Source organism: Eptatretus burgeri, chromosome 8 (assembly GCF_056783735.1).
Source record: "Eptatretus burgeri isolate ZD-2024b chromosome 8, Ebu_testis_v1, whole genome shotgun sequence".
NCBI lineage: Eukaryota > Metazoa > Chordata > Myxini > Myxiniformes > Myxinidae > Eptatretus > Eptatretus burgeri.
In genome coordinates this window covers 90,391,315-90,418,675 of record NC_140968.1, presented here as the reverse complement: position 1 = coordinate 90,418,675, position 27,361 = coordinate 90,391,315, and the positions used below count along the sequence as shown (strand labels likewise).

The 27,361-nt window shown below is 42.6% G+C and overlaps 1 long non-coding RNA gene across 4 annotated transcripts in view; it reads left to right on the top strand.

The window, feature by feature from the left end:
- The window catches only part of LOC147022253 (uncharacterized), a 136,375-nt gene that overhangs the window by 31,211 nt on the left and 77,803 nt on the right, over positions 1 to 27,361 (top strand). For 2 of the 4 annotated variants that reach the window (XR_015061133.1, XR_015061132.1), the window contains exons 2-4: positions 53 to 170; positions 490 to 572; positions 3,088 to 3,297. This is a non-coding gene — a long non-coding RNA (uncharacterized LOC147022253). Of the gene's footprint in view, positions 1 to 52; positions 171 to 489; positions 2,457 to 3,087; positions 3,298 to 27,361 lie in introns of all 4 variants that reach the window. The other 2 variants (XR_015061135.1, XR_015061134.1) reach the window with 2 other exon arrangements.

The window sequence follows — 27,361 nt, the reverse complement described above, 5'->3', positions numbered from 1 at the left end:
CCTGGATTTGAATCCCGACCCAGCTATAAACTGTCATCTCTGTGTTTCACAGGCAGCGTGATTCATCAATGTGTGTGCCTTCCCTCGGATGGTCGTGAAACTGGGTGTGCTGCCTGCCAGCATTAGTTGGTGGACATTAAAGATCCTACGGTGTGCTTCTTGAAGAGTCGGTGAGCTATTGCCAGCATCCTGGCCAAATTACAAATTCCTGCCCTAACCTACCGAAAGCATTGCATCAGTACCAACAGCTGCACCCTCGGTCAATGATGCTACCTCGCAGCTTTTATTTGTGCTGCATAAAAAAGTAGAAGAATTTCCACGGCTTTGGGTTGTCCTTTGCCTCCATGTTGTCCGATCTTTCTTGTGGCCTCCGATAGGTCATTGGACATTGTTGCAGTCCCCATTACTACTTATGAGCCAAATGTATTCTGCATGATGTAGATCTCTGAGTTATGTATTGATACCAATATGTTTGTTTTGTTATTCCAGGTGCTTCCATCTTATTGGAATGAAATGATACTTCAAACAGTACTGGTGAAAGAATACAGTGCTCCGGTTGTCACCTTGAAGAGGTCAGACATTTCTTAATGTTACTTTACTGTACATTGGGTGTTTTGGTATAGACTATAGAGGCTTGATGATGCTCATGATTTTATAGTATTTGCCAAAGTGATTCTCTGTCTTACACAATCAAATGCCTTTTGAAAGTCAATACAATTCATCAACACCACAATCTTCCATCCATTACTCTGTTTGTGAAGATCTCGTCAATGCTTGATTTGTTTTCGAACAAAAGGCAACATGCTTTTCTCAAGGCCTGTTATCATTGGTGACCTTGGTGCTGTGAAGGATGACAGAGTTTCTTCGGAACCATAACGATGCGAATCCCAACCAGGTTGTTGAAATCGCCATTTTGGGGAAGTTTTACGATTGTTCGTTCTCTCCAGTCGTCTGGAACTTTCTCGCATACCCATATAAGTTTGAAGTGGTCGTAGTGTTTCTCGGTAAGAATTTCCGCTCGTTGTTTACGGCTCTGGGGTGATTTGAGCTTTCCACGATGCCTTGTTGTCCCTCGGCCTTGCAATTGCTATCTTTTGTTATTTATGGGTGATTTTCTGGTTGCAGACAATGAGCTCAAGCAATTTATCAATGGTATTGAAGGCAAATGTTATTTCTGATGCCAGGCTGTTGAGGACACCATGCAAATCAACTGCCCATCTTTCCTTCGTGCATTCTAGGGTAGTAAAGAGTTTACTATAGGAGAGGAGGAGAGGAGGACCATACACTGGGCAGAGCGTCGGTGCTGCTTAAGCAGTCTCCTTGGCTATTGGGCACAATCCTGGATTGGGTTGCCACTCCGACACTCCGACACATGCTGGCACTCATTTTGCCAACCTCAGAAGGATGTCAGGCAGAGTCAATCCCACCTGGTATTAATTCAACAGCCAAGGGGGATTTGAACACAGGATCCTGGGATCCCTAACCCACCACCCTAACCATTACGCCAACAGCAGGCAAAGGGACATATTGGAAAACACCAACATGTTAGTGAGATTATCTGAATTTCTTATGCAGGTGGAAGTGGTCAACTTCTTGTGAAATCATCGGGTGATATATCCAGGTTGCCTTGTGAATTTGTTTGTGAGCAAAGATGGTTCGTCCTGCAGTTTGATGACTGAACAGGCACTGCTCAACTAGCTGGTCCCTGTTGTTGCTTTGGAGCTGTTCTATGTTTTCCCAAAATGTCCGACACACCTTCATTGTCAGTTCCAACTGTTGCATTCACTCCGTTTTTGACAAGCAAATCTTCTGGCTGCATAACATTGTCCACCAAGGCCTGCAGTGTGTTGCAGAAGTGATTCCTTTCTTCTCTGTCGTAATCATTTGTTGGTGTGTATCGATGGATTATTGTCATGTTTCCAAGTACTCATAGACAGTGGTTTTGGAACCTTGCTTGTAAAATTCGGCTGTCCAGGAATATCCACTCTTAAAAAGCTAACTGTGCCTGTTGTTGGTCCAATATGAGTGCTACTTATTTTCCATAACTGAATATGGTTTATGATTCTCATCACATATGATTCTGGGAAAAGCCTCTCACTGATTATAAGGGTTTTAATTGAGTGATCGTTCAGCTCTCATTGATGGTTTCTGCTTGTTTTCAAGTTGGCAGCTTCATTCTTGCATTCCAGAAGCTGTTGTGAAGTTTTCAGCGAACGTAGAGTAAGGGTTCTTTCCGGTCATCAGCTTCCTGCTTGGGAGGGTTTGACTACTCCCATCCATATGTTGCACAATGGGACAAGCCTCTGCTTCCAGGCCTGATTTTTCTTGATGTTTTGGCTCTGGCTGTTTTTTCCTTCGATATCTTTTAGCGGTCGGGTTGCTCGCCTTGCGTACAACCCTTCTCCTTTTATCTGAGGTTGGGACCGGCAGTAAGGGTTTTAAAAGCACCCCCACAGGTGAGTTATGAGATTGTCATTGTAAGACAAATAATGCAGCGTTTGGTGTCCATAATGTTTATAGCCTTGCAGCTTGACGTACTTTTCATGATGAACCTGAGTTCAGAGTCTGAAGTGCTCACCACTAAACTTGGGAAGATTGGGAAATTCACTGACATTGAGCTTGTCCTTTAAAATGATGCATTTTCAAATTAATATATAGTGTACTGGTAAAGTGAAAATGTCAATAAAATAATCAAATTTAGTCATTGTTCGTTTTTGAAATATGATGTGTGAAAATTTTGACACACACACACACACACACACACACACACACACACACACACACACACACACACACACACACACACACACACACACACACCAGAGAAGAAATTTTTGATCTCAGTGCAAATTTTCCCAGCAAAGTGACAGGAGTTGCGTCTCGTTCAATGTAAAGCAGTACAAAAGTTATGCTGGAAAGTGCATTAAAGGTTCAGACAATGCAAAATGGCTTTTTATATTTGTTATACTCAGAAAAGGTAAAGCAGTGAGTTGTGGAAGCATCAAATGATGCATATAATGATTGGATAAATAATGAAAATAAACGTGCCATTCTCCATCCGAGCTGCATCCTCGTTAATTCCGCCAGATCATCCGAGCTTTCGGCGTGGCGTATGCTGTTCTGCGTTGCCTCCTTTCATTTCAAAGAAGAACAAAATATGTTCATGGGATTGCTTGCACGTGCTGTCAAAACTTCAAGCATGTTACGGCTGCTTCTTTCAATCTGCACTAGCAACATCCCTATGCTGTGCCGCTGCCTTGCGGCCTTGAGAAAGGTTGCCCTGACCTGGCATTAAAGGTGGGTGGTATAACATTTCAACATGAGAGAAGTAAAATGTTTAATTTGAATCTTTACAAAATAGAGGTCAGATGGAAATGGTGGAGTGTTGCAAGACTCATTACGTTCATATAAGAACAATTACCAGCCAAAACAATTCAACAATGCACCTTATGTGTTATGAGTTGCTCATGAACCTTAGCGATGGCAGCAACACCATATGGTATTGATTCGACAACGTAGTAAATGACATCCTGTGAAGTTTGACACCATTCCTTGAGAAGGGCTGAGCATAGTTGCATCAAAGAGGATGCCAGCCGTAGAGGGATCCTGGGGTTTTCTGCCGCAATGATCTCGCACATACCAAATGCTTTCTTTTCAGATAGACCTGAGACTCTATCCTAATGATAAAGAGAGCCAAGCTGCAATGATTCTCAACATCATGCCTCTTTGAAGTCACCTCGTGACTTGTGACTGAGTACATGTGACCAAACCTAATTTTCAAACACCTTGGCTCTTTTTAATTTATTTTTCTTCCTCCTGTTCATAATATGTCCAATTGTTGTTTTGTTGCCTTTAAACTGTATATATATATATATATATATATATATATATATATATATATATATATATATATGTATATATATTGTGGCGAGAACGACCACGAGGTGGGGAAAGCTACGACGTTTCCACCAGACTCCCTGGAATTGTAGGCCATTGCTCCGGATAATTCCGTGACGCGGCGGGTCGTTTAACCGACCATGGTCGCCAATATTTCAACCACGTAGCGTAGGGTCTATTTGTCGAAAACTAATTTACCTAATTAACTACGCAATTTCCACTACCGGGGAAACCACGCCCTCGGCATGTATCACTCTACCGACTACAGTAGAGTTCCCACTACCGACTTCCAACTCCGTTTCAGGTGCAGCCGAGCGGAAACTGCCAAAGCCGTGCCGGCTGGGATGAACGGATTATCGGGGATAAAACCCCGCCTAAACTCAGATCCGAACCATGCTGGACCAATGCAAGAAGGGACGGAAACGAACTGGGGACATCGCTTTCAAGTTTTATTTGCAGTAAAAGACAAACGCAAGACTTAATGCGAATATGCAAGCAAGGAATATTTACAATAATCCAAAAACACTAATTCAGTTCTACTTAAAGACAGGCCCACGTGCAGACACACACACAAATTAAAAGAAACCCAGAGTTCTTTATTGGACCCTCGCAGCCGAGGAGAGAGACAAGCTGGGGATCAGAGTTCGGATGGGTACCTGGCCATTGGAGAAAGGGGGTACTCCGTGTTGTGGCACCTGACAATGGTCGCTGGTTTGGTCCCCAGTGGCACGTGTGGGATTCGAGGTTAATGGCGGAGCTTGGGTGGTGAATGGTCAGGGTCCACGGAGGGGGGTCATAGTTGCTCTTTCCTTCCTTGTAGAGAGCCAGCAGAGACACGTTCACCGCCTCACCGACCTTCTGCTCAACTCTCGTGACGGCAAAAACCCTTTCGTGACAGCAAAAACCCAACAAAACTCTGCTCTCAGAGAGTGCTCAGGGATTTTTATGGACCTCCCTCAGCGGGGAGGGGCCTTGGTGAAAACACCTCGTTGTCCGCCTTTGATTGGACAGGGTCCCACAGCATACCTTTCCGGGGCGGGGTTTCAGCCTTGTTTGGAGAAAGCCGACCCTCCCCTCCGCCCATGTTCGAGAAAGGTCGTGGTGGTCTTGGTCTTTGCTAGCTTGGTCTTTGCTATTCTCATCTCCCCCTTTTCATGGAACATTGATGTTGGCACTGGAAAAAGCTCGTACTCTAAGACGTCACATAGTTTGATGTTTTGACTTTGTCGGAGTCCCATGACCCGGGAGTAGATGAGATTTAGATCACAAACCTCAGTAGATCCCACATGCATGACTTTCCGCGTCACCGCCACAGTTATGACTTGTTTAGATTAGGGAGCATTGAATCCTGCTGGCCAGCTTTCTTCATATGAATGCATCTGTGCTTGGCCAATGTCAACTGCCCTTGGCGCGTTCACCTTCTCCGGACCAATTCTGCCAGTTACAATGTTGACAACTCTGTCTGCATGTTTGTTTGGGTCAAGCAGGTCGATACAGGACTGGAGTTTTCTCTTAATCTTATCTCGGTCCTTTGCATCAGATCGTATGCGTAATGGCTTATCTTCCTTGTGAATGGTCACCTCTGTGACTATGTGCCCCTCAGACATATCTGTGATATCGTGGACTATCTGACTAAACCTGTGCATACTATAGACCCACTTCTTCAGTGTAGAAGGCTTCAGTGTAATGCCAACGATGCCATGTATGCCATGACTGTAGCGCATGAACGTAGACTCTATGTACATATCCGACCATATGACCAGTGATCAGTGACCCTAAAAACATGGGTTTGGACACCTCAACCAGGCTGTTTGGATGCTTACTTCTGGAGATATTAAGAAAAATTGTTATTTTGATAATGGCGACTGATAATTTGCATATTAATGAGCTAAATTTAAATGTTATTAAATTTTAAGTGGGGTTATCATGACCAGTGACCCTAAAAACATGGGTGTAGACACCTCAACGAGGGTCTTTGGATGCTTACTTTTGGAGATATCAAGACAAATAGTAATTTCGACAATGGCCACCGCTAATTTGCATATTAATGGGTTTCTACAAAAATGCTCAAGGGTGCCAGAGTGGCATCAATCGGAATATTCATTCAGATGGTCTGGTGATCACAAAATTGCAGAAAAACATTGTGCGGACGCTAATGCACGCTTTTCTGGCCAACACTCGGACTAAATAGGGTCACATTTGTACATGTCGTGTTTTAATGTCACGCTTCTTACTATGAAACATATCTTCTAGTCTCTTTGAATATTTCGAATAAAATAATTCAAACCCGTCATTTTTTGATACGAGCATGTATGTATGTATGTATATATATATATATATATATATATATATATATATATATATATATATATATATATATATATATATATATGTACACACAACTTTTGGGACATCTGTATGTTGAATGCAAATGGTTTCCAGTTCCGTATATATATATATATATATATATATATATATATATATATATATATATATATATATATATATATATATATATATATATATGTATATATATATATATGTATATATATATATATATATGTATATATATATATATATATATATATATATATATATATATATGTATATATATATATATATATATATGTATATATATATATATGTATATATATATATGTATATATATATATATGTATATGTATATATATATATGTATATATATATATATATATATATATATGTATATGTATATATATATATATATATATATATATATATATATATATATATATATATATATATGTATATATATATATGAAGTACCTTTTGCAGCAATGACTGCTCTGAGTGTTTTTGGGTAGCTCTCTATGAGCTCTGCACTGTGAAATGGTGAAATCTTTGCCCATTCTCCACGTGAATTCTCTCCATTCTCCCATTCTCCATTCTCCATTCCTCTAGTACTGCAAAGTTTGATGGGGATCGTCGATGGATGGAAATCTTCAAGTCTCGCTAAAAATATTCAATTGAGTTCAATTCAGGACTTTGACAGGGCCACTCAAGAACATTTATTTTCTTCTTCTTCAGCCACTCGAGTGTGGCTTCAGCTTTGAGCTTTCGATCATTGTCCAATTGAAATGTGAATCTCCGAACCCAATTTCAGATGCATGACTGACTCGAGCAGGTATTCATCAAGGATTCTCCTGTACTTTGCACTGTTCATTGTCCCTTCTCTCCTGATAAGCTTGCCAGTCCCTGCTGATGAAAATCAGTCCCATAACATAATGCTGCCACCAGCATGCTTGACAGTAGGGATGGTGTTGACTGGGTGATGTGCAGTGTTTGGCTTGTGCTCCATGTAACGCTTTGAATTTAGACCAAAAACTTCAATTTTTGTCTCCTCTGACCACAAAACTTTTCTCCATGTTGGTAGTATCATGAAGATGCTTTTTCACAAACTCCATACGAGCTTTTAGAAGGGTGTTTTTCAGTAATGGCTTCTTTCTTGCCACCTGTCCAGTGAGGATAGCTTTGTGAAGGAAACAGGATGTTGTTCATTGATGTACACTAATCCTCATCTCGGACATCGAGCCTTGATGATCTTTCAAAGTCATTGCTGGATTTACAGTAACATCCCAAACTGGTTTCCTGCTTGCCCAGTTGCTGAGTTTGGATGGGTGACCTGATCTTGGTAAAGTCTGGATGGTATGATGCATCTTCCACTTCTAAATCAAGGATTTCATCGTACTCAAAGGGATAATGAGTGACTGTGAAATCTTCTTGTAACCCTCTTCTGAATGGTGCTTCTCCATCACTTTAGGTCTGACTTCTTTGGAAAGCTCCTTGGTCTTCATGTTTGCCTTGTTGGTTGACCAAGTGAGTTGACCCTTAAAACTCCTTTGATAAGTGGCGGAGCTTAATTTGTTTTAGTTAAACCAGTGATTACATGCAGGTGAAACCTGTTAACTAATTTTGTATCCTTTCAAACAAATAATTTGCTCCTGAATTGTGATTTAGGGTTAATTAGGCAAAGGGTTTGAATACTTATGTAACTGAGAATCATTTGATTTTCTCTAATAATCTAAGTTATTCATATATTATCTGCATTTTTTTAGCTTTATCACTTTGGTGTAGTTTGTGAAGACTCTATATATTAAGTTTGATTTGAAAGCATCATGAAACAAGTTAAAAAGACGTAAAATATCATTGCTCCTGTCGTTTTAGTAATTTTGCTTTGCGGAGTTAAAGGGCTAGCCCATATTTATGTGCAACTAAAATGGCCATCAGTCGACCAGTCGCCCATCTTTGATCAGGTCACAAAATAAATTAAAGGGCACGTGTGTGCCATCATGCACTGTGCTTCTGCCAAGTTTGAACAAAATTGGACAATGCACGTCTCATAAATAGTTGGAGACACATTTAAGTAACAAAATGGCCACCAGTCAGCCATCTTGGATCTGATCTCGAAAAGAAACGACACACATATGTAAACCTTCATTCCTTTTCTGTCTGCTAAGTTTGAACAACATCGGTAAACACACGTCCGATAAAATGAGGATGACATTGGGGATTTTTTTTTTACAACTAAAATGGCTGCCAGTTGGCCATCTTGGATCTGATGTCGAAAAAAAAGATGATTTGCATGTGTAAGCCATCACTCTATCTGTGTGCCAAGTTTGAACAAGATCGGTAAATGCATGTCTGAAAAATGATTGAGGATGTGTTTGATACCGGGATTTTTTTTACAACAAAAATGGCCGTCAGTCTATCGGTCGGCCATATTTTATCATATCGCAAAATAAAGTGAGGCGCACGTGTATGCCACCATGTACTGTGCTTGTGTCAAATTTGAACAAAATTGAACCATGCATGTCTGAGAAAAGGTTGGGACACATTTCAGTAACAAAATGGCCGCTAGTCGGCCATCTTGGATCTGATCTTCAAAAAAAAAATGACGTGCATATGGAAGCCATTATTCATTATCTGTGCCATGTTCGAAGAACATCGGTAAATGCACATCAGAGAAATGGTTGAGGACGTGTTTGACATCGGGGATTTTTTCCAACTAAAATGACCTCCAGTCAGCCATCTGATCGTGTCACAAAACAAAATGATGTGCATATATGTAAGCCATCATTTGTTGTCTTTGTGCCAAGTACGGATAAAACCGGTCCGTACATCTCCGAGATATGGTTGCAGATGCACGCATGCACGCACGCACAAACACGAAAATCGAGCCCAAATTCAAAAGCCCGCATTTCGGACTAAGTTCAAACGGGGCGAGTAAGCTCAGATGGCATCAACATGTGAAAACTTTGGAGGGCGTGAATACTTTTTCAGGAAGATATTGTCATTTCAGCTCTAAGTTTAAAGATCTTCCATCATGAGCTGAGGCAGCCCGGAACCCCTGGAATCACCTTTGCAATCACCTTTCTCATGGTCACCTGGGTGCAAGCACAAGTGCTGATCTCTTCTCTGACAAGGATTGGACGTTCCAAGTCATATTTTTCGTCTTGTATTCATGCGATGATCATTTTGAGTGTTGTTTTGAATGTTCCTGCTAATTACAGGGATTTAGTAAGTAGAGGGTTATCAGAACCAGCATTTGTTAATGGAAAGACAGGCTGTCAGGAGAGTTTTGAGGTGTGTGCTCTCGCCTTTAAAGTCATCAAGACTTGGTTCAAATTTCGACCCGGCTAAACCTGCCAAGGTGTTTCGCAAGCAAGGTGATGCATCACTATGTGCACCGTCTCTCAGGTGGACTTTAAGCTGGAGGACCCGTCTGCGAGCACTGGTATGTTGGTAGCCGTTAAATATCCCACGCTGTCTTTTGTGAAGAGTCGGCGAGTTATCGCTGGCATGCTGAAGAAATTACAAATTCCTGCCCTGACTGATTACTCGGAAAAACCACCCAACATATAACACTTGCCAAGGGACGGACGGGGCAGCACCGACGCTCTACCAAGAGCATGATGCATTGATTGATTCGAAAGACAACGTTTGTGAGTCAATGAGAGTATAAAGATGTTCAAGCTCGTGTAAGTTATGGGATAAGGTACGAATATAAATACTAGATGTGAAAGATGAACTGTCCAAAGATGAAACAGATAATTCCTTTGTTATGTTGGTTGGTTGGATGTGTTTCTTCCTCTCCTCTTTCTTCTTCCTCTTATGAAATGCAGTACCTTTCGGTCCTCCGGTGTCTGAAACTTCGTTAACTCCTCAAGTCCAGGACCAATGACTCAAAAGAGCACCACCAAAAGATTGAAAACATTTCTACAGCATTATACAGTGGACCTCACCTTGTTGACCATTCGGTTTTAAACGAATATCTGCACCTTGCACGAAGCATGTTCATCGAACAACGAACCATTCAGTGTTTTTCAGATGCATCGAGGTTAAAATACACGTCGCACTATATATCTATCATACTGGCATGTGGGAGATGATCTGATGGTACGAAGCCACTAGCTACTATTGTTGCTGCACGACGAGACGCCACCACCGTTCACTGAGCACGTGATCAGAAAGCATGTCCAGGCCACCAGTAGACGCAGATCAACGAACAAACAACAACAGATAAATCCATATTATTGTGTGAGTTCCATCATTTCCTTGCTTGGCCATTTTTCTCCTCGGCTTGGAATGTGGTCGGCGCTCCTGAATTGTTTTCCAGGTAAGCAAAGGTGTCCCAAAGTGCCTGCAGGACTTGGCGCAGTGGCCAGGTGCAAGCAATGCACGTCTGTGTCTGCGTGCAGGGACTCCTCTGATAGACGAGACAGGTATAATAAGGCTAGACTGCAGGCAAAAACGCAGTTACGTTGAAACAGCTCATGTCGGTGTTTGCGAGGGAATTGGCCTCGCAGGCAGAAAGACGACATAACAGGATGAACAACCTTCACCGTGAACCGCAACCGTCGCGACGTGACTTTTGTGGTTTTTATTAACTGGATGATCGTACGGGTCCAGTGAGTAGAGGAAATAGACTCCTGGTTATGTCGGGGCAGGTATAAATATGGCTTGCGAGTCTTTACCTGTGATAAGGATGCCGTGAATAAATGCCTCACCACTCGCTCAATTCGTACTGGGATTCGAGCGAATGGGGGCAGAGGCACAACCAGAATTACTGAATTGAAAATATTGGGGGAGAGGGGGAGGGAGCAGAAGGTATATATTTGAAGACACCAGATTAGAAACGCACACTCCCATTGGGAGCAGCCTGAATTGGGGGGGGGGGGTGAGTGGGTGATGTGGTGCAAATATATTTGTGCTGTGGCCAATAATCCCCCCTGTTTACAGCAGGGGTCAGTAAACCACATGCACTGTGGAATGTGCACAGGTGTATATCGTAAGTCGTCTTCCACCCCCCCCCCCTAATCTCCGTTACGTAACCTTCATGGGTACTACCAACACGTATCCAAGAGGGTTTTTTGGTATGATTTTTCAGACACACACACACACACACACACACACACACACACACACACACACACACACACACACACACACACACACAGTCAGATTACATAGGCTATGGTCCAAGTAGAAGTCCGGATCCATCCCTCACCACTCCCCACCGTCTCCGGCTCATCCCCCTATACTCATTGCGCTCCTGGTGTGAGAGGGGTCCGAGTGGTTTCTGTTGTCCTGTATTTGGTGTCACTCCGCGATCATTCGTTCGCAGTCATAACAGACGTTTGTCATATTCACTGTGGGAAATTCCGGCACTTCGAGCGTTCCAATTTCTCCAGAAAAACGTTCAGAATGCAAAGATAAGACGTCTTGCTGCTGTTCTTGAAACGTTTGACTTGCGTAACATGATGTATACAGTCCGAGTACGGTAGGGCAGGTAGTGACGTATCGGATAAAACAAAGTTTGCATGGCAGTGACGTCACAAAGGAAACCCATCGAAATAGACGGTGAGAAATCAGAGTCAATTCAGCGAGCGACAAAGCTTTCGTGAAAGCTTCAGGAACACGTTGTAAGACGTTTTGAGCCATCTATTTCATTATGTACGTACGAGGTGAGTTGTGGGTTGGAAGGCTAATGAATTGATGAACAATTCCTCTTGGGAAAAAGGGAATGGTGGATGTTAGAAGAGACAAAGAAGGCGAAGAAAGTGTTTGAGGAGTTGAGATCGAAGGGAAAGAAGTTTGGGAGGAGAGTGGAGTCAGAGGAAGCTTGGGAAGAAGATGTTTGAAGCACGGGGGGAAGAAGGAGGGTCAAACAATACTGCCGTAACGCCATGTTTGCGTACGTGGTAAATTCATGACCTCTTTGAGGTTTGACAAGCCGAAGGAAGAACAAATATTACTATTCACCACGTTTGTTCTCATTCCTCAAAGGCCTCCACCCTCAAAATACTCTCCTGATATGTAGCTTTCACATGGTGCAGGATGGGCTGAGTTTTGGGCTCTGTGCCCAGGGTCGGCACTCAAGGCTGTTGGGCAAACGTGCCTTCTCCAGTCTGATCTGCAACAAGAAAATACAACACAGCTTGTGTAAATTGGCAGAAAAATTTACTAAAAACTACGTCCGTCCGTCCGTCCATCCGCAGCTATACGTCAGACACGTATCGACCGATTTTGTGAGATGGTATACGTATGCAAGTCATTTTTTTTTCGAGATCAAATCCAAGATGGCCGACTGGCGGCCATTTTCATTGTAAAGACACCTGATGTTGAACACGTCCTCAACCATTTCTCAGACATCCATTCCCCGATGTTGTTCAAACTTGGCACACGCGTAAGGAATGATGGCTTACGTATGCACGTCGTTTGTTTTCGAGATCAGATCCAATATGGCCGACTGGCGGCCATTTTGTTTCTGAAACGTGTCTCCAACTCTTTCTTGAACGTGTGTCGTCCGAATTCGTTCAAAGTTGGGAAATGTCACAAATGTTCTTTCATGTCACGTGACCGCTCAAGTCAGTTGCACATTCACGCAAATCTTGAAAACATGGGCTACCCCTTTAACGATTGAAGGAAAATTACTAAAACCACGGGGGCTATGACATTTCATGTCTTTTTTTTTTCTTGTTTAACTACCTCCGCCACCTAAAGTGGAAGGAGGTGATGTTTTCACCCGTCTCTGTCTGTTTGTTTGTGTGCAGGATATCTCAAAAAGTTGTGGTCTGCAGGTTGGGCGTGTGACAAGGACAAACTGATTAGATTTTGGTGAAGATATTGATCAGCCGACTAGAATTTTTAAATGATTCTTCACCATTGAGAGATCGGGCCAAAAATGAAACATAGCATGATATCTCAAAAAGTTGTGGATGGATTTGGACGAAACTTAGTGGACATGTTGGGTGTGTGAAAAGGATGAATTGGTTCAGTTTTGGTGAAGATCTGAATCCGGATCCGGATCCGATAATTATTTAATTTTAAAAAGTGATTATTCTCCATTGAGAGATGGGGCTGAAAACCATATATGGCAAATTTCAAAAATTTATTGGGCTCGATATGTTACACTGGATCAGGCATTGCATGGCAGAGGTGTGCATTCTACCCAGTGCCCCTCTCGTTTTTTCAGTGATTCTTAATCATCGATAGGGCCAAAATGATGCATACGTAGCATGATATCTCAAAATGTTGGATGGATTCGGACGAAACTTGATGGATGAGTTGGGTAGGTGACAAGAACAAGCAGATTAGATTTTGGAGGTCCGTATCCAAATCCAGCCTATCAATGGGATGCGAAATATAAACTGTTCAGTCTGGTGAAGGTATGTGCTCTACCTAGTGCCATTCCAGTGTTAAAGATATAATCATGTCTTCGTAGGTGGACTGCTACGTGATATGCATACTATAATTAAATGAATATGTTCCATCATTCCACAATGTGTGTTGCAAACTCCTAACAGCTGACATTGACCCACTGTAATGGCCCACAGCCATGATATTATAACTACAATGATATGAAATTATTGATAATCTGCATCAATGTTCATGCAGTCTCCAGCACATCTGCAGCTCCCAGGACACGGCAATCTTGACTTTCTACATTTGCAGTTCTTGGAAGAGCATCTCGCGTTACAGCCACGTGTAATAAGTTGTAAACAGAATTCAGCCACAGGCGGTCAGGTTATCAGCACTGGTTTCAGTTTGTCATCTTTAATTTCCCATCCCATGGTGGTAGCAGCTGGGCTATTTGGTCAACAGGTAGCTGCCTGCATCCATACGAAAGCTTGGTACTGAGATCTCAAGATGTGTTGTCTCACAGCATCGCTCGTTGGAGGGAGAAGTTCTTGGCGGACTCCTTTCTTGAACAACACAGATGTTGTCATGTCTATTGTAGACGCATCAGGAGTGTTGTGGAGATTGCAGATGAACTTCTCTGCATTTAATATTGTTTCTTCTGTAAGAGGTTCTCTACAGAGACCATTCAGCAGCTTCTCATGTCTGAAAAAGACACTTAGAGCACTTTTCTTGGTGTGTCCTGACAGATATGAGATGGTGTCACATCCACTAAAAGAATGGAATGAGAGGAGAAGTTAGACGAATGAAGGCTCTACTTTGTGTGGCCAATTATATCTCTCACAAGGATGATCTTTGGCTTCTTGAATGTCCCTGCCTTCATCCACAACTGTGATGCAAAGAACAATCAAGACCCACATGTTTTGGTGTGCACTTTTACCCCTCCACTTACACCAAATACAATATCTTGAGTCACACTTAGTCGGTTATTTCTCCGAAATAATCTCATAAAGTGGGTCCCGTTGTCTGGCCCGACGTACGTGTATGCATCCATATGAAGTTTTTTTTTAGTCAAATATTAATGAACATAGATACGTACATACATCCGTCAGTTAACATTTGACTAAAAAACATCTTGTCCTCATAAACTACCCAATCAATATGGAACAAATTTGGTACAATGCATCAGGACAACAAAGTCTCATGGGATTGTGCTCCCCATCTGGATGCACCCCCTATAAAGAAGGTAAAAGAGGGGAGGGAGAGGTTTGCCCCAAATATTGGTATTTTATTCAAAAATCTTCTTCTCAGAAACAACCAGACAAGACTCACCACGAGGCATCAGGACCATACCCAAAGAGTTGTGCTGTGCTCCTCACAAGGAGGAGCCGCAACTGTGCCACAACTCCATGAGGAGTTGTTCTCCTCATGGCTCTACCCTCCTGGAAAGGGGGGCACAGCCTCCCTCCCTTAATCCTGCATATTCACGAAAATATCTCCACAATTACCTGAGCGATTTGGACCAAATTTGATAGAATGCATCAGAACAGTAAGGTCTCATAGGGTTCTGCTCCCCATCTGGATCCACTCATTTGAAGGGTGTAAAAGGGGGGGGGTTGCCCCAAATATTGGTATTTCATTCAAAAACCATCTTCTCAGAAACTGACAACCGGATCCAGACCAAACTAGCCATACGGCATCGTGACCATACTCTAACCTTAAGTTGTGCTCCCCATTGTCGTATGTCCCCGAGAAAGGGGGCCATGGCCTCCCTCCTCTAATCCCTCATTCACTAAAACATATTTTCCTCACAAACTGTATGACTGATACGGATCAAATTTGGTACGACACATCAGAACAGTAAGGTCTCATAGGGTTGTGCTCCCCATCCAGATCCACCCCCTATAAGAGGCTGAAAAGGGGGGTTTCGCCTCAAATTCAGGTAATTTGTTTTTAAAATCTTTTCAGAAACTGATGGCCAGATGCAGACCAAATTCATGAAACATAAGGACCATACCGTCAACTTAAATTGTGCTCCCCGTGACCATACCACTTCAGGAAGGGGGGCCATGGCCCCTTCCCCCTAATCCCTAATTTTCACTCCACCTGTTGAGGAAATAACCATCAGTCCCCCACGGGACCTTTTACTCTATTTGTAATGACTGTACTGGGGGTCATCATTTTGATTATCTTCATTCAGGTTTGCGTCCTACCCACAGACTTTTGGGAATGCAGCCAAGTGCATCTGTCTTTGTCACAAGTGTCCTTGTGTACAGTTGTTGACCAAGGTTGTCTGTTCTGAGTTTCAAAACAACATGAATTAATGAAACAAACACCATCTGCATCATCTATGAGTTTGAATGTTCATATAGGGCATTCCGTTTCTTTTGATGTATTCATCAACTTGTTTCATTGGAACATCAGCTAATTTTCTGAGAACTATGAATGTGCATTCATCAGTCTTCACTCCTTTGCAAAACATGGAATTCCTGCACATCACAAACGAATCGTTTCATTTTGTCAATAAGTGATGACCTTCGATTTTGGAAAGACGAAGGAATCCCCTGCCTATGCTTCTCATGAAGGATCTATCGCAGTTGAGATGATGCTTTCCCTCTGCAGCAATCAGGTCATTGCAGTCAGCCAATGCTCGACTGAGTTTTTTTGTCAAACACAATTTTATCATTCGTGTCAAATGAGGACAGTCAATGGAGGCTATCTTTCGTTGACGTCTGACAGAACAGGCATAATTTCCAGAGCAGTGGCTTACCATAACTTTGAGGTATTGTGTGAACATCACTGCTACTGCTGCTTGGTTCAAGTTTGACTGTAGTTGACTGCAATCTAGAAAAAAATTTCCCTTGTACATGAACCACGAGCAGAATGATTTTTTGCCAAGGAAGAGTTTATTTAGATGCTCCTAAATTTAAAATCCTACCTGTGATGATTCTATTCATTGTGTTTTTTTTAGTTTGTGTCTCTGATGTGCACATTCATGGAGCTTTTTAAGTCCTTGCATTCCACGAGTGACAAGTCTAGATCCTTGTTGTCTTGCCAAATGATGGAGAAAGAAGAATACGACGCATACCTGCCTCTTGAGACAAAATGTTCCTTCCATTGTTCTTTATTACCTGATGATCACCTGTAAAATACAAGGACACAATATGACAAGGTAGAATATTTACTAAGTGCAACCGAGACAGATTTAAATATTGTTGCGGTTTTGGAAAGACACTGGGGGAGTTGCACTCAACACATAAGTGATCCCTTGTTTCAATGTTTCCACAGCAATTATGTTTAATTGATTACCTATCCCCTCGTATCAGTGGACAGGGATATGCGTTGTAATTGTAGTTAGAACCCCTCTCCATTGTTTTCTTCATCATTCGGAATTCTCCAACGCTGTATTCAAACCTCATTCCCAAACACTCATTTTCCAAACACCCATACTCGAACCTCATTCCCAAACACTCATTCTAAAACACCCATACTCGAACCTCATTCCCAAACATACATTCCCAAACCCTCATTTTCATTCTCATGCTTCACTTCCAAACCACATTCTCAAAACACTTCACTTCACCAGTGATCCGACCAAATAAACGCCATTCCAGTGCTGCAATCATTACCATCGCGGCGTCCCAGTCATCACGATATCAGAGGTGCCAGCGCTTCGCCCGTGCGCTCCTGGGACAAGTACGAGCGGCTGGGTCGCAGTGTGCCACAGCGAGTCGGTGTGGCTGGATGTCAAGAGCAGATGTATAGTTCAACAGCTTGTGTCATGAAAGAGGAGTGCTGAGGAGCGCCAAGCAGCACGGGAGCTCACCAAGTGAGTGCCGAGGAGCGCCGACCGAGCACTGAGACACAGCAACCGAGCACTGAGACACAGCAACCGAGCACTGAGACACAGCAACCGAGCGCTAAGGAGTGCCGTATGAGCGCCAAGTGGCACGAGAAGGCACCAAGCGAGTACTGAGGAGCGCCAGTAGAACGAGCGCTGACCAAGCTGGCAGAACTGATTCTCTCACACATCTTTACACACATACCACATTCTCTTGCATCTCCCAGCGCATACACCAGCCCAACACAATACCACACGACACCACACCTCCCACCTGCACGTCTCACTCACCTGCATCTTGCACCCCGTTCGTAACGCATGAACCGTTCGGCTCCCGCACTGGTGAGGCCGGGGTTGGAAACTGCACCACACCGACTTCTCTTCCCCCGTCTATCACCCTTTTTTTAATCTAACTTCCTGGCAAGAATGTGGTGCATCTGTATTTCATTTTGAGGCTGATTCTATTCCCTTCCCTGCAATTTGGACCAACGCAAACCCACTTGCTTGTGTCGGGTAAGCGAGGGGCCGCAACCACACCTCGTTCGCTGAGGGGCACTAACTGCAACCACACCTCGTTCTTTCTTCTATCTTCTTCTTCTTCCTCTGCTCTTTTACACATGTGATTGTGTCACCTGGCTGTCTCTATGTAATAAAGAGTGTTTAAGGGGAACTTATGTTCCAGGGTTATTTGCTTTTTCTTCATGTCTTTGACCTCCATATGTGCTTGTCTTGAAGATTGATTGTAAATATGTGCTTTTGAGTGATGTCCCTGTAAATATGTGCTTTATTTAATATATGTTTAAAACCTTCCCAGTTCTCTCTTTTCTTTCATTGGTTTAACATAGTGTGTACATAATAAATAGACAGGGCATTTAACCCCACTAATTCGCTCAGAGATTGCAGACTCCCACCCACAATTTTGCTTGGCTGTACGTAATAAGTAGACAGGGTGTGGAGTCGAGAGCGTGATGCCTTAGATGGGAACACCAAATCAGCGGTAAGGTAATGCATGCTAATTGGACACAGGGACTCTGATAGGTTTGGCATCTGCAGTTGTGAAGAAACCTGTTGGGCCACATTATTATCTGTGGTTTGTGGCTTCAGGGTTGGAGGTCGGAAAGCGGGTCCGACAGAGAAACCACTTGTGCACCCGAGCCTGCTCGTGCCACAGACCCATAACAATATACATATATACAGTATACATGCATGTACTGTATGTAATATATATATATATATATATATATATATATATATATATATATATATATATATATATATATATATATATATATATATATATATCTCAAGATTCAATCACGTCTCTCTCCATAATTGAAGGGATTAACCAATTAGCTTTCACCAGATCAATTACCCCAGGTAGCTGGGATTATCAAACAAATTAACTCCTCCCATGCTCTTCCAACCAAAGAAAGCTGCAAAAAGCAACCATGATAGGCTACGTAAGATAAGCCCTTTGTTGTTTCAAGCTCTACCTGAGTTCCTCTACACTGCAGATATTCACAAGTACAGCAGTACATACTGTACATAAGAATCCCAATACTATGTGTCCTCCCTCTGCCACTGGACTCGTTTCCTCACTTATAAATGAGTCATTAGCAACACCATAGACAAATGCACACCACCAAGGCTCTCCAAGCATGGACCACAAGCAATGTCAATTACAGTCAATATATAAGTAACAAGACCTAATCACATCTCTCACCCATGAATTGGAGGGAATAACCAATCTGCAGCTATAGAGACCCTGATAAGTTTGGTCTGCAGCTAACTTTGGGATTATACTTGATACGGCGATAACATTAGCATAGTTATCTCCGTATAACTTTCAAATGCCTAGGTAGGATTTGAAACAGCAAAGGGCTTACCTTATGTAGCTTTTCTTGCTTGCTTTATACAACTTTCTCTGGCTGTAAGAGCATGGGGGTTAATTTAACGAAATCCTAGCCACCTCTGGTAATTGATTCGGTGAGAGCTGAGGTTCCTTATTCTTAGCCGATAGCGCTTGGCATGGTGTTCGTTATATTTGGTATCAGGAGTGGGATGATACTAAATTTGACTGCTCCATTTGGCTGTCAGGAGTGGGGGTTGGACCCTCCACCAAGTTTCACTGCATTACACTGAAATTTGGCCTAATAACCCTGTGGGATTGGAACACTACATCAATGGGACTGCATTAGACTGGTGTCAGGAATGTAGAATTCAAACCCTGTGTTATTGGACCACTCCCAGGAAAATATTGTTAATTTGATTTGGGTGTCAGAAAAATTTTAAATTGGGGTTAAATTGAGTGGAGTTTTGAAGCAAAGTTTATTCTCTTTAAATTTGGCATGTGGGATTACTTTTTATATTTATTTATAACACATGTGAAGGACAAGGGTCCCCAGGTGAAGATGGGCATTTATGAAATACGACAGCACCACCGCAGGAGTATGGAGTGAGCATGCGCATGCAATAGCTTCTTCACAAGTCACTTGCTGGTGAAAGAACCGCTAGAGAGTGAAGAAGAGACATTTACTGGATTTAGTGAGCAGAGTGAAACAATGTCTTCAGAGGGAGCAGAGCATGGAGGGGCAATGATGAAGTTATTGCAGATGATTGAAAGTAAGAATAAACATATGGGAGAAAAGAAAGATAAAAGTATAGAAGAGCAGATGGAAGGAATGAAAGAAATTAAAGAACAGATGTGAGGAATAAAAGAGCACATGGGAGAAAAAGATAGATAAAAGTATGAAAGGAATAAAAGAACAGATGAGAGAGATGGAAGAATGACAAAATAAAAAAGGCTGGATTGAGTCGGACTGAAATGAGCGGGAAAATGACTGAAATTACTGAAGGAATGACAAGGATGGGAATTGATTTTTGGAAATATAATTGAAGCAAATCGAAAGAAAATAGCTGAACTACATGAAGAAGTGAGTCAAATGATAGTAGACGGGGGAATATTAAAGAAAAAGTGTGAGCAGATGGCAGGTGATGTGGAGGGAATGAAAATTGAGCAGAGGAAAATAAAATGGGAAGTGCGCAAGAGTGAAGAAAACCAAAAAAGAAGATGGAAACTGATGAGAGGGAAGTAAAAGGAGAGATCTCCAAAATTATGAAAGAGTGTACAAAGAGGATTAAGTTAGTGATAAAGAATTCGGAGGAGATCGGAGGAAATGTGAGTGGGGAATATGGCACTTTCGAAATGACATATTCTGCCACAGAAAGCTGTGGTTTCTGCGATTGGTGGCCAGGGCATCATCACATACATCGTGTGTCGGAGCGGAGATAAGTATTGTTCCTTAAAATGGCTCACAAAGCTTCTGAAAAAAGCTGCAAATACTTGGAAAAGTACCTGAAAGAAAGACTGTACCTCTGCACAATGAAAGACTTGGAGAACTCTCTCAGCTCGCCGACCAGGAAACTGCTCGTACTGCAAACTCCTGAACATGTGGGGTCAGTGCAAGGCTCAAGTGGACACACAAACCCCCTGATGGATCGCTGCAAGTGAATGGACTGTTTACCTGGATTATGTGCTTCTCAACACCAATGTGAAGGACATACCTGGAGCTTTTAAGTGTGCTGGATAAGTTTAAAATTATGATATTTGCTATTCATCATGTTGGGGGGAGGAGGGGTTGTGGATCCATTGTTTTTGTTGGAACATTAACAGGAAGACAAGTCTGGCATTTAATCATACTTTGGCTCTGAATTCGTCCCGATCCCACGTGTGCAGAGAGGAGAGAGATAATATTTTTACTCTCTCTGCCTGCCTGGTCGTGAAACTCAATTGAAAATCATTCTAAACAGGAAACTTGCTGTTTTTAAGGACGTTATAAGCAACAGAAACAACAGGCTTGAAGCACTATTGCAACATGTTAGATAGGGTGATATAGTAGTCACTGGGCAAAATGGCGGTAAAACCTGGAATTAATTTATTTCTATGCCTTTAAACCTCTTTAAACTTTTATTTAAATTGAATTATATACTTGAACATTGTAGAATACTAATCATCTTTATAATACTTCCAAGAACCATGCTATATAACGATACATAGCATGAAAGGGCATGGCATGTGAGATGGTGCATAACGAGGTGAAGAAGAGGCCGCCGATGTGGCTGTGTATGATGCTGATTGGCGCTGCCTTCTTTGGTGATCTATAAAGCCTCCATCTCCTTAACTGCAACTCAACGTCGTCTTATTACAGAGTATAAGACTGCTTGAGTCGCGCTAAACTTTCAGATTTTTTAAACCATCTTTAAAATAATTATTTTATTAAAATTGAAGTATGGTTTTTTCCATGGATACTATGTGAGGTATCGTATTCTATGAACTCTCGAATTTGTATTTTGCTGCTGTTGTTTTTACATGTTCCCTGCCCTGTTTTAATTTATACATTTCATTAAACCTTATATTCCACATTGAGTTACGTTCTCAGCACGTGCAATCACATATTGAGAATTACCAACCGTGCCGACCTGTCACTTCGCCGACGGCTTTAATCGAAAGACAGTATATGTTGCATTTCACAAACACATTACACCTCAATTTGTGAGTTTTATGCTTCAGTCACATTTGGCTTGGTGGCCGTAGGGTCTAAAAAGTCTACGGCCACTAGCAATTATAGGGCGGCCGCAGTATTTCCATGGTCACACAATGTAGCAGTCACATATGTTTTTCTTTTTTGGGTAGCCGCACGGGGTATTTAGAAATTGTGAAGACCGAAAACGTGGGGGTGCCGTACGGTCTTTGATTTGATGTCGCATGGTGACCTTAGGGCGTCCCTGCGGTGGCCATAGAATTTTCAAGGCAGACGCAAGGTAGCCTCAAGGCGACTGCAGGGGGGCCCTAAGGCGAACGTGGAAATAGTGCGGCCGCCGTAATTTTTTGGGGGTTGGCTAAATTCATTTTTTATTGATAAGAGCCTACGGAAAACGCACGGATAACGCAAGCCCACCGTATGCCTACGTACGGTCGACGTAGAACACATCTATGTCATGGCTACGGCTTGTCGAATTGCTATGGCCAACCAAGAAATGAAAAAAGTTATAACTCCGCGCTTTAATTCTATGGAGACCCCTACGGCCTGTAAAAGATAGCCATACAGCGTAGGGCCACCCTGAGGCCATCTCAGAAACTCTGCGGCCGCCGCACGTTTCTGTCAATTCAGGGGGGGTACGGCCGCTGTATCCTAGCCGTAGAGCAAATGTGACTCATGCTTTAATAAGGATGTAAAATGGAATGAAACATTTGAAAAAAGGATTTTTTTTAAATAACATGTACTTCTTCTTGTTGCTGCTGTCGGCATGGCTGTGGTTGTTTTTTGTGTGCCCCTTCTTCTTACTTTACTAGAAAAATTGAATATGTTTGGATGTATGTGTGTTTGTTTGTTTGTTTGTTTGTTCGTCCTTTATAGGTGGCCGAACCGTTGGATGGAATGAGATGAAACTTGGCATGAGTGATCATTGGGACATGAGAACGGACATGGGCGGGTCAAGTTCAAGGTCAAACGTCACAGGGTCAAGGGGTCAAGGTCACCGGGTAACTTCAATTTCTCAATTTCATCCGATCGAGACGGGACCAACGCCATTCGACAGATAATCAAAATTAAATGACACAGTTGATTGCCGACATTCACTTCCGACTTCCGGTTTTCGAGTTATGACGTCATAAATTGACTAAAACGTCAATTTTTCATGTTTGTTTGTCCTTTGTAGACGGCCAAACCGTTAGATAGAATGAGATGAAACTTGGCATATGTGATCCTTGGGAATGGACATAAGGGAATCAAGGTCAATGTCAAGGTCAAAGGTCACGGGGTCAAGGTCACCGGATAACGTCAATTTCTCAATTTCATCCGATCGAGACGGGACCAACGCCATTCAACAGATAACTGTACCCGCCCATGGACGGGTACTTTGCTAGTTTATGTACAATGATATGTTTTTCTTCTGCTTTGAGAGGTATTACTATATATAATTTTGTGTGCTCCTGTGGCATCCATCACACTTTATTTGAAAGCTGTCATACCATTGGAACCGCTACATTAAAGCTCCAGGCCCTGCTTCTTCCTCTTACCTCCCAGAAAGAGGTTGTTTTTTTAAGATCCTCGTGGAGGATCTCTAAGTCTTACTCATGTCGTTGTTCTTGTGGACCTTTTTGTTTCACAGCCTACAGTTTTCATCGAAACTTCCTGAAACTTGGCATATATATGTAAAAATACCCTGCGCAGACAGTAACCATCTCCGATTTTGAAAATTCCTCCTAGAAAAAAGTTATGACGTCAAAATATCTCCGCTAATGGAAATCGCCGAAAAAATTATCTCCGAAACTAGGCAAGCTTTTTGAATTCTGTTTGTGGGAATCGAACAGGACATTAGCAGAGATGAATTACCGCACATATGATACATCACTGTGACGTCATATCAATTTTTATGACGTAATTCCTATTTTTGACGTTTTTTATTTCACAACCCAGAGTTTTCATCGGATCTTCGTGAAACTTGCCATGTATATGCAGAAAGCCCACGCGCAGGCAGTAACCATCTCTGATTTTGGAAATTCTTCCTAGAAAAAAAAGAGTTGACGTCATAATATCGCCGCTAATGGAAATCGCCTATACCGTTATCTCCGAAACTAGGCAAGCTGCTTGAATTTTGTTTGCGGGAATGAAGTTGGGCATTAGCACAGATAATTTATCGCAAACCTGATACATCACAATGATGTCATATTCGTTTTTATGACGTCATCATTAAGAGGACGATGATCTTAGCTCATTTGAGTTTGTTTAATGAGTAAACGCACACAAATTTTTGTTCCAAGTAAATCTATTATTAGCTTTCTGAAGGTATCATTTTTATTATTCAACGACAGCAGGAATCCTTTCGAATATAGTGTGATGGACAGATACACACACGCACAACGGTCTCTCTCTCTCTCTCTCTCTCTCTCTCTCTCTCTCTCTCTCTCTCTCTCTCTCTCTCTCTCCTCTCTCTCCTCTCTCTCTCTCTCTCTCTCTCTCTCTCTCTCTCTCTCTCTCTCTCTCTCTCTCTCTCTCTCTCTCTCTTTCTCTCTTTCTCTCTTTCTCTCTTTCTCTCTTTCTCTCTTTCTCTCTTTCTCTCTTTCTCTCTTTCTCTCTTTCTCTCTTTCTCTCTTTCTCTCTTTCTCTCTTTCTCTCTTTCTCTCTTTCTCTCTTTCTCTCTTTCTCTCTTTCTCTCTTTCTCTCTTTCTCTCTTTCTCTCTTTCTCTCTTTCTCTCTTTCTCTCTTTCTCTCTTTCTCTCTTTCTCTCTTTCTCTCTTTCTCTCTTTCTCTCTCTTTCTTTCTCTCTCTCTCTCTCTCTCTTTCTTTCTCTCTCTTTCTTTCTCTCTTTCTTTCTTTCTCTTTCTCTCTCTCTTTCTTTCTCTCTCTCTCTTTCTCTCTTTCTTTCTTTCTCTTTCTCTCTCTCTTTCTTTCTCTCTCTCTCTCTCTCTCTCTCTCTCTTTCTCTCTCTCTCTCTCTCTCTCTCTCTCTCTCTCTCTCTCTCTCTCTCTCTCTTTCCTTCTTTCTCTCTCTCTCTCTCTCTCTCTCTCTCTCTCTCTCTCTCTCTCTCTCTCTCTCTCTCTCTCTCTCTCTCTCTCTCTCTCTCTCTCTCCATTGCAGGTTACTACATGTAGATTCGGTATGAAAAGGAATATGTTATTACGTCACATCAACTATAGTCGACGTCAGAGCAACCAGACGTGACTGACCCGTATATCCGTTCCGAAGCAGAGGACGTTACGCATGTCGGAATATTTGGCGAACCGAAGAGCAGCAGACAGATTTATCCCCGAGTATTTATGTGGGCACAGTAAAATCTGATGCGTTCGCCATGAGACAGCTAATGCGTGAGACGTAAATCAGCTCCAGAATCCCTTCCTTCAAACAGTTTCTAGGCAGAAAGGAGCTCGTACTCAGCACGGGCTCGTACCAGGACGCCGCACGGACGTTATGCTCACGAACGCATAAAACAATAATCGTCTAAAGAACTGTAGACACCGTTCTCGTCGACTTTGATTACACGTAATGTACGAGCCATTTCAGAAGACCAGACAGGCATGTATTTCACGAGATCCGGATATATGAGCCGGGCCTCGAAGCCTCGAAGCCTCGAAGCCTCGCCACGTCCTTCATGGCTGACATGCCGAGATAGAGGGAAGGTGGGGAGCTGGATTCACGCCGCATTATATGAGTCCGGCACCCTTTAACCCGGAGCTGGCATTTTCACGAGACACCTGTCCTTTTCGGCAACTCCATCACCTTCGAGTCGGGGAGACAAGGACCGATATTAAACCTTCCGTCTGCACGTGATTTAGAAAACTCCATGCTCTGTGTTTTAGGGGACAGACTGTCCTCCGGTCCGGGATGTTTTCCAAAAAGGCAGTTTGTTCATCGAACGTGTGTGGGCTAAAGTTGTCCGACCTATTATTATCAGTCATGGTTTAGCCGGCAAGCCAAAGGGCAGGCTTTGTCCAAACATCACAAACGCCGATTGTGACCGAAAAATCTTCATTGTGACGTCACGATGCCTCCCTCATCAATAAGTGGAGAAAGTACGACGTGTACTTATGCGTGAAAACTTGCTCGAGTCTCAAAAAGCTTGTTGCACAAATCTCTTTTCGAAAAAGAAAAACACCATGACGGTGTTTTTAGCCGGTCTACTGATTCTCTTCTTTCTCGCGATTCGACTACACATGACGTCATCACCAAAGTGAAGAAGTCCATCGAGGGGCAAGTTTCTCGTAATCACTCGTGACCTTGAAGATGAAGATAAAATGCTTCGATAATTAAGCGACAAAACTCCGTTGAATAACGTTTGGACAACGTGAGGTTCCATATCTATTTACTAAGTAAGGAGGTGGGGAGGAGGAGAAGGGGTGAGGGAGTGTAAGACGGCTAATTAGGAACATTACCATTGATAAAAACGGAACAAAACGAAGGATGACAGGGGAAAGAAAGGAGGTTAGGGGGGACTGTAGAAGGAATGGAGAAAGAGAAAGGAAAGAGGTTCGCGAGGTGAAAGGGGATGGAAAGGAAAGGTCATGTGCAGAACATGAAGTGTGTGTGTGTGTGTGTGTGTGTGTGTGTGTGTGTGTGTGTGTGTGTGTGTGTGTGTGTGTGTGTGTGTGTGTGTGTGTGTGTGTGTGTGTGTGTGTGTGTGTGTGTGTGTGTGTGTGTGTGCGCGCGCGCGCAGGTGTGTGCGTGTGTGCCGGTGTGTCACAGTCAACTATCCCACCGTATTTGTGAACGTAATAAAGACATGACATGATGAATTTGTATTTCATTTGGATATAAATATAAAATAAATGACTCCTAAAAAAAAAAAAATTCGACATATTGAACTTTTGCCGTTGAAGCTGTGCGTATCCGAGTCGCGATAACGCATTACATCCGAGGGTATAATTATTACAATGCCAATTGCAGTGCCGACAGTATAATTATTATCACGCCAATTTGCTGTGCTATTCCCGGGTGCCGATGCTCCGGTCAGAAAGGCCTCTCTCTGTACATTCTCTGCTCGACTCACAATGCCAGTGGCATTGTGCGGCTCCATTCATGCCGGAGAGGCCCGCACGACCCGCGGAGTTCTCCCGGCGTTGTGGTCAGCACGTAATGAGAACAGGAACAGGACCGGGTTAGTGATGGACTGACAAAAGGGGGATTTTTAAAAAAAAAAACCAGCGACTTAGACTTATCGAGGAGTGCTCTGAGCAACACTTTATTTCTCCAAAAATAATCACATTTATGAAAGAGTGCATTTCTTTAATCATCTCACACACACACACACACACACACACACACACACACACACACACACACACACACACACACACACACACACACACACACACACACACACACACACACACACACACACACACACACACACACACACACACACGTATAATATATATTTCGACGCCCA